An 8,667-nucleotide genomic window follows, 5' to 3' on the forward strand; every position below is an offset into this window, starting at 1 on the left:
GATGGTGTGCGGTGTCTTTCCTTACAATGTGTGCCAGTTGCACAGGGGATCAGAAGGTGGTAGCCAACATCCCAGGAGTCTCTTGTGCATATTGCTTACAAAACTGCAAAATAGGGGAAAGCCAACTATCATCCCCAATGTCATTGACAGGCTGGTATCCCAAGGGGTCCTATAAAATAGCCCAGCGTGAACAGCCACAAATACATCATACATGGCTGTATTTCATGCTTCCACTTCACCCAAGCAGGGGTTAGGACTCCATTGTTTCCCTTACACTTAAACCCAGTGTACAAACATTAGGTTACTATGTAAGGCTTGTAATTTGTATCTTCCTGAAGAATCTAGATTTATAACTGTTAAATATTGTGCTGAGCCTTCGCCATGAAACAGTGAAGGGTTTTTAGGGTTTCATTTATTTAGAGATGCTAAAAACAGCTCTAAGTTCAGAAGTGTTGCTGGCTTGTTAAGTAACTTTAAAAAGTGGCTACCTTTATTCACATTAGCTGCTTTAATCATGTTTTGTTTTAATCATGTTTTTTTAAATCAAATCATCTTTAACATGAAACTGTCTTTTGAATGTCCCTGCCACCTGCAGGGGTCAGGAAGGCACACCTCCCCTTATCTCCTTCCTCTGAAGCATCAGGGATGGCCACAGCTGGAGATGGGACATTGGGCAGGGAAAGCCAGGGCTCTGAAGTGGCCCTGAGCACTCTCTTGCCTGGGTGCATGGCTGACTGGTTCTTGCTCAGGGTCTAACTGATCGCCGCATATGGGGTTGGGAAAGAATTACCCCTGGTCGGATTGGCAGCAACTTAGGGGTTTTTCACCTTCTTCTGCAGCATGTGGGTGTGGGTCACTTGCCAGGATTATCTGGGTATATCTCATTTAATCATTGCCCTGCCATTGCGAGGACCTTGGGCACTGGTGTACCTCGGTTCCTCTTATTCTTTGCCTGTGGCGCACAAGTCTAGTCTCCTGTGGGCTTTGGTCTAGTTTTGGTTGTTGTGGTTAGTGTGTAGGTGCTGAGTGGTGTTGGTGGCCTGTGAGGTACCAGAGATCTGACTAGATGACCTAGACCAATGATCCTTTCTGGCCTTACACTCCGAGTATGACTCTAATTGGGCTGTGTGTGATGTGAGGAGCAGAGACTCGGGTATCTGGCGGCTGACTGTCTTAGTGTCTGTATGGAAACTTTTTAAAGACACCTTAATAGAGGCTCAACTTAAATGTGTACCCCAAATTAAAGAACATAATAAGAGAACCAAAAAAGTGGCTAAACAACAAAGTAAAAGAAACAGTGAGAGGCAAAAAGGCATTCTTTAAAAAGTGGAAGTTAAATCCTAGTGAGGAAAATAGAAAGGAGCATAAACTAGCAAATCAAGTGTAAAAATATAATTAGGAAAGCCAAAAAAGAATTTGAAGAACAGTTAGCCAAAGACTCAAAAAGTAATAGCAAAAAAAAATTGAAGTACATCAGAAGCAGGAAGCCTGCTAAACAACCAGTGGGGCCACTGGACAATCGAGATGCTAAAGGACCACTCAAGGACAATAAAGCCATTGCAGAGAAACTAAATGAATTCTTTGCATCTCTGCTTTCTGTACATCTTAATTCTCTTCACGGCTGAGGATGTGAGGGAGATTCCCAAACCCGAGACATTCTTTTTAGGTGACAAATCTGAGGAACTGTCCCAGATTGAGGTGTCATTAGAGGTGGTTTTGGAACAAATTGATAAACTAAACAGTAATACGTCACCAGGATCAGATGGCATTCACCCAAGAGTTCTGAAGGAACTCAAATGTGAATTTGCAGAACTACTAACTGTAGTCTGTAACCTATCATTTAAATCAGCTTCTGTATCAAATGACTGGAGGAGAGCTAATGTGATGACAATTTTATAAAAAGGGCTCCAGAGGTGATCCCAGCAATTACAGGCTGGTAAGTCTGACTTCAGTACCGGGCAAACAGGTTGAAACTATAGTAAAGAACAAAATTGTCAGTCACAGATTAACATAATTTGTTGGGGAAGAGTCAACGTGGTTTTTGTAAAGGGAAATCATGCCTCACCAATTTACTAGAATTCTTTGCGAGGGTCAACAAGCATATGGACAAGGAGGATCCAGTGGATATAGTGTACTTAGATTTTCAGAAAGCCTTTGACAAGGTCCCTCACCAAAAGCTCTTAAGCAAAGTAAGCTGTCATGGGATAAGAGAGAAGGTCCTGTCATGGATTGGCAACTGGTTAAAAGATAGGAAACAAAGGGTAGGAATAAATGGTCAATTTTCAGAATGGAGAGAGGTAAATAGTGGTGTCTCCTAGGGGTCTGTACTGGGACCAGTCCTATTCAACACATTCATAAATGATCTGGAAAAAGGGATAAACAGTGAGGTGGCAAAATTTGCAGATGATACTAAACAACTCAAGATAGTTAAATCCCAAGCTGACTGCAAAGGACTAAAGAAGGATCTCTCAAAACTGGGTGACCAGGCAACAAAATGGCAGATAAAATTCAATGCTGATAAATGCAAAGTAATGCATGTTGGAAAACACAATCCCAACTATACATATAAAATGATAGGGTCTAAATTAGCTGTTACCACTCAAGAAAGAGATCTTGGAGTCACTGTGGATAGTCCTCTGAAAACATCCAATCAATGTGCAGCAGCAGTCAAAAAAGCAAACAATGTTGGGCATCATTAAGAAAGGGATAGATAAGAGAAAATTATCATATTGCCTCTATATAAATTCATGGTACGCTCAAATCTTGAATACTGCTTGCAGATGTGGTCACCCCATATCACGAAAGATATATTGGACTTGGAAAAGGTTCAGAAAATGGCAAAAAAAAATCAGGGATATGGAACAGCTTCTGTATGACGAAGGATATCACTGAAGTCTATAAAATCATGTCTGGTGCGGAGAAAGTAAAAGAGGAAGTGTTATTTACTCATAACACAAGAACTAGGGGCCACCAAATGAAAGTATTTCTTCGTACAATGCACAATCAACCTGTGGAATGCTTTGCCAGAGGATGTTGTCAAGGCCAAGACTATAACAGGTTTCAAAAAAGAACTAGATAAAATTCATGGAGGATAGGTCCATCAATGGCTATTAGCCAGGATGGGCAGGGATGGTGTCCCTAGCGTGTTTTCCAAAAGCTGGGAATGGGTGACACGGGATGGATCACTTGACAGTACTGGAGTACTGTCATGGATGGTTATAAACTGTTCAGGAAGGACAGGCAGGGCAGAAAAGGTGGGGGAGTAGCACTGTATGTAAGGGAGCAGTATGACTGCTCAGAGCTCCGGTACAAAACTGCAGAAAAACCTGAGAGTCTCTGGATTAAGTTTAGAAGTGTGAGCAACAAGAGTGATGTCGTGGTGGGAGTCTGCTATAGACCACCGGACCAGGTGGATGAGGCTTTCTTCCGGCAGCTCGTGGAAGCTACTAGATCGCATGCCCTGGTTCTCATGGGTGACTTTAATTTTCCTGATATCTGCTGGGAGAGCAATACAGCGGTGCATAGACAATCCAGGAAGTTTTTGGAAAGCGTAGGGGACAATTTCCTGGTGCAAGTGCTAGAGGAGCCAACTAGGGGGGAGCTTTTCTTGACCTGCTGCTCGCAAACAGGGAAGAATTAGTAGGGGAAACAAAAGTGGATGGGAATCTGGGAGGCAGTGACCATGAGTTGGTTGAGTTCAGGATCCTGACACAGGGAAGAAAGGTAAGCAGCAGGATACGGACCCTGGACTTCAGGAAAGCAGACTTCGACTCCCTCAGGGAACGGATGGGTAGGATCCCCTGGGGGACTAACATGAAGGGGAAAGGAGTCCAGGAGAGCTGGCTGTATTTCAAGGAATCCCTGTTGAGGTTACAGGGACAAACCATCCCGATGTGTCGAAAGATAGTAAATATGGCAAGCGGCCAGCTTGGCTTAACAGTGAAATCTTAGTGGAGCTTAAGCATAAAAAAGAAGCTTACAAGAAGTGGAAGGTTGGACATATGACCAGGGAAGAGTATAAAAATATTGCTCAGGCATGTAGGAATGAAATTAGGAGGGCCAAATCGCACCTGGAGCTGCAGCTAGCGAGAGATGTTAAGAGTAACAAGAAGGGTTTCTTCAGGTATGTTGGCAACAAGAAGAAAGCCAAGGAAAGTGTGGGCCCCTTACTGAATGAGGGAGGCAACCTAGTGACAGACGATGTGGAAAAAGCTAATGTACTCAATGCTTTTTCTGCTTCTGTCTTCACGAACAAGGTCAGCTCCCAGACTGCTGCGCTGGGCATCACAACATGGGGAATAGATGGCCAGCCCTCTGTGGAGAAAGAGATGGTTAGGGACTATTTAGAAAAGCTGGACGTGCACAAGTCCATGGGGCTGGACGAGTTGCATTCAAGAGTGCTAAAGGAACTGGCGGCTGTGATTGCAGAGCCATTGGCCATGATCTTTGAAAACTCGTGGCGAACGGGGGAAGTCCCGGATGACTGGAAAAAGGCTAATGTAGTGCCAATCTTTAGAAAAGGGAAGAAGGAGGATCCTGGGAACTACAGGCCAGTGAGCCTCACTTCAGTACCCGGAAAAATCATGGAGCAGGTCCTCAAAGAATCAATCCTGAAGCACTTGCATGAGAGGAAAGTGATCAGGAACAGTCAGCATGGATTCACCAAGGGAAGGTCATGCCTGACTAATCTAATCGCCTTCTACGATGAGATTACTGGTTCTGTGGATGAAGGGAAAGCAGTGGATGTATTGTATCTTGACTTTAGCAAAGCTTTTGACACGGTCTCCCACAGTATTCTTGTCAGCAAGTTAAAGAAGTATGGGCTGGATGAATGCACTATAAGGTGGGTAGAAAGTTGGCTAGATTGTCGGGCTCAACGGGTAGTGATCAATGGCTCCATGTCTAGTTGGCAGCCGGTGTCAAGTGGAGTGCACCAGGGGTCGGTCCTGGGGCCGGTTTTGTTCAATATCTTCATAAATGATCTGGAGGATGGTGTGGATTGCACTCTCAGCAAATTTGCGGATGATACTAAACTGGGAGGAGTGGTAGATACGCTGGAGGGCAGGGATAGGATACAGAGGGACCTAGACAAATTGGAGGATTGGGCCAAAAGAAATCTGATGAGGTTCAATAAGGATAAGTGCAGGGTCCTGCACTTAGGACGGAAGAATCCAATGCACAGCTACAGACTAGGGACCGAATGGCTAGGCAGCAGTTCTGCGGAAAAGGACCTAGGGGTGACAGTGGACGAGAAGCTGGATATGAGTCAGCAGTGTGCCCTTGTTGCCAAGAAGGCCAATGGCATTTTGGGATGTATAAGTAGGGGCATAGCCAGCAGATCGAGGGACGTGATCGTTCCCCTCTATTCGACATTGGTGAGGCCTCATCTGGAGTACTGTGTCCAGTTTTGGGCCCCACACTACAAGAAGGATGTGGATAAATTGGAGAGAGTCCAGCGAAGGGCAACAAAAATGATTAGGGGTCTGGAACACATGACTTATGAGGAGAGGCTGAGGGAACTGGGATTGTTTAGTCTGCAGAAGAGAAGAATGAGGGGGTATTTGATAGCTGCTTTCAATTACCTGAGAGGTGGTTCCAGAGAGGATGGTTCTAGACTATTCTCAGTGGTGGAAGAGGACAGGACAAGGAGTAATGGTCTCAAGTTGCAGTGGGGGAGGTTTAGGTTGGATATTAGGAAAAACTTTTTCACTAGGAGGGTGGTGAAACACTGGAATGCATTGCCTAGGGAGGTGGTGGAATCTCCTTCCTTAGAAGTTTTTAAGGTCAGGCTTGACAAAGCCCTGGCTGGGATGATTTAATTGGGGATGGGTCCTGCTTTTGAGCAGGGGGTTGGACTAGATGACCTCCTGAGGTCCCTTCCAACCCTGATATTCTATGATTCTATGACCTGTTCTGTTCATTCTCTCTGGGACACCTGGCATTGGCCGCTGTCGGAAGACAGGATATGAGGCTAGATGGACCTTTGATCTAACCTAGAATGGCCATTCTTATTGAGAAGTAATTTTATCAATTGAAATAGTTAGCCTAACCTATAAGCAGTGCTGGTATATTAAAAAAAAAAACTTCTTAAAGCCTTCTCTTGGGACATCCTCATAATTCCTATGCAGTTAATTTACCCCGTACCAACACAGCAGAACCAAAAGGATTTTGTAGAAATGTAGGTCTGGAAGGGACCTCGATAGATCATCTAGTCCAGTCCCCTGCACTGAGGCAGGACTAAGTATTATCTAGACCATCCCTGACAGATGTTTAACTGATTCTTTAAAAACTTCCACTGATGGAGATTCCACAACCTCCCTAGGTAACTTGTTCCAGTGCTTAACTTCCCTTACAGTGAGGAAGGTTTTTTCCTAATGTCTAATCTAAGTCTCCCTTGCAGCAGATTAAGCCCATTACTTCTTGTCCTGTCCTCCATAATTAAGGAGAACAATTTGTCACCACTCTCTTTATAACAGCCGTTTATATAAAGACTTATCACGTCCCCTCTCTGTTTTCTCTCTTCCAGACTAGACAAACCCAATATTTTCAGTCTCTCCTCATAGAGTTTTCTAGAAAACCTGAACAGTGAAGAAAGGGTAAAAAACTGGGCATGTTTAGTCTGGAGAAAAAATGACTGGGGTGGGGGCCTGATAATAGTCTTCAAATGTGTTCAGGGCTGTTCTACAGAGGGTGGGGATCAATTGCTCTCCATGGCCACTGAAGGTCGGACCACAAGTAATGAGCTTAATCTGCAGCAAGGAAGATTTAGGTTAGATATTAGGGAAAAAATTCTAACAATGAGGGTAATTAATCTCCCATGACTTCCAGTGAAGGATGTGGGGGATCCCTGTTGGATGTTTTGAGAACGAGTTGGACAAACACCCGTCAGGATTAATCTAGGTGTATTTGGTCCTGCCTCAGCACTGCAGGGCAGGACTTGGCTTCTCAACATCCCTCCCAGCTCTGCATTTCTAAGTTTCTATGAAGCTGAAACTAGACAAACTCGGACTGGAAATAAGGTGTAAATGTTTAACAGGTCAGCTGAGGAAAAACCTTACCCCGGGTCAGGGTGGACTCTCCACTGAAAATTTTTAAATCACAATTGCATGTTTTTGTAAAAGATACTTCTGTTCAAACAGGGGTTAGTTCAGGGAAGTCTTAACGGCCTGGTATGCAGGAGGCTGGGCTACTAGATGATCTCAGGTTTCAGAGTAGCAGCCGTGTTAGTCTGTATTCACAAAAAGAAAAGGAGGACTTGTGGCACCTTAGAGACTAACCAATTTATTTGAGCATAAGCTTTCGTGAGCTACAGCTCACTTCATCCATCAATTAATGGACCTATCCTCTGTGAACTCATCTAATTCCTTTCTTGAAGTATAAACGGGTTCAGAATAGAACTGGGTAAGTTCAGGGAAGATAGGTCCATCAAAACCTATTAGCCAAGATGGTCAGGGATGCAACCTCATGCACTGGGTGTCAATACACCAACTGGGAGAAGCTGGGACTGGATGACAGAATGGATAACTAGAAATTACCCTGTTCTGTTCATTCCCTCTGAAGTATCTGGCACCAGCTGCAGTCAGAAGACCGGATACTGGGCTAACTGGACCATTGGTCTAACCCATTATGGCCATTCTTATGTTCAATGGTCTCTTCTAGCCCTATGTGTGAAGATCTGTTGAACAGTAAGGCATGTACGCCTAACAGAGGATTGCTTTTTGAATGGTATGATCCTGTAAAGCTTGTTTTTTACCCTGGTTGGGAATTTACAAAGGAAAACATTTGTCTGAAAAGACTGAAACCTCAGAAGTAGCAGTTTTAAGAATCCGCAGATACTAGCTAAATAAAATTAATAAACTTGATCCATTCTGATTAAACAAGAAAATCTAGTATGTATGACTAGGAAACAAAGAAGGTATAGATTTCTTGTGCTGTATTTAGTAGAACTTTCACTAGTTTTGCCCTTTGTTCTTGCTAGGATCTCAGAAGAATTATATACCTGTACAAAGGTGAGCAGTAAGTTCACAGCTGCTATAAGCAGGAGCCACTCTACTAACTTCAGTACTTATATATAGCAGTGAATTCAGTCTCTCATATCTCCTGTACTCCCTATATTGCATAAGGCAGTTCACTTGTTTCCTCACCTGTACAATGCAGATAATAATATTTACCAGGCCCTGGGGAACAGAGGACTTGAATTTCAAAGCTCAGGAACAAACTACAGGTGGCAGCTGTTAGGTTGCTTAATGCACGCCTGGAAGGCACCCTGATCCTACAGTGAAGAATGTGGTGTAAGAACTTCTCAGTTATAACAGGAGCATAAGTCCCGCGCGCTGTGCCTGGAAAGATGCGGTTTGAGCCTAATGTGAGGGAAGCACCTGGGCCCAGATTCCTAAAAGTATTTAGGCTTAGGGTTGCCAACTTTGTAATATTTAAAAACCAGACCCTCCAGCAAGAGTGCTGGAACCTCCCCTTCCCCCCAGGCCTCACCCCTCCCCTGCCTCTTCCCCAGAGGCCCTGCTCCTGCCCCTTCTCCCTGAGGCCCCGCCGGGGCCCCACCTTCACTCCTCTTTCTCCCCCTCCCCGTCCCCCGCCTCACTCTGCACAGATCGGGAGGGACTTGCCTGCGGAGCTGGGAGCTGCAGCCACCTGATGCAGGCAGGAAGC

The sequence above is a fragment of the Lepidochelys olivacea genome (genome assembly GCF_965140295.1).
Source record: "Lepidochelys olivacea isolate rLepOli2 genome assembly, chromosome: 2".
NCBI classification, from domain to species: Eukaryota; Metazoa; Chordata; order Testudines; family Cheloniidae; genus Lepidochelys; species Lepidochelys olivacea.